Genomic DNA, 362 nt, shown 5'->3' with positions numbered 1-362 from the left:
CTGAACCGATGACGTATTTCATGAGATGACATGCTGCTAGATGGGATCTGAGCAGACAACCAGGGATGGCGGCGGCAGGAGTGTAAAGCCACCCCATAGGAGCACGGAGTTATACAAGAGTGGGGTGGGTGACACTGTATATCAATATCACACCCCTTCGGTTTGCCTTGCTCCATTGAGACACTGGAATGCTACAGCTTTTTCCAAATAAAATAACTCTTTCTAAGCAGGCTGCAGCTTTGAGGGGACTGCTTTTATCACATCTCTTCTTCATGGTGATAAGATCACTTCACAGGGGATAAAATTGTCTCTTTAAGAGCCAAGGAGTGGTAGCCTTCAACAGTTCTGGGCTTGGGTCCAAG

This window comes from Merops nubicus, unplaced genomic scaffold (genome assembly GCF_000691845.1).
Source record: "Merops nubicus isolate BGI_N331 unplaced genomic scaffold, ASM69184v1 scaffold33469, whole genome shotgun sequence".
Classification (NCBI taxonomy): Eukaryota; Metazoa; Chordata; class Aves; order Coraciiformes; family Meropidae; genus Merops; species Merops nubicus.
This window is presented reverse-complemented; position numbering follows the sequence as displayed.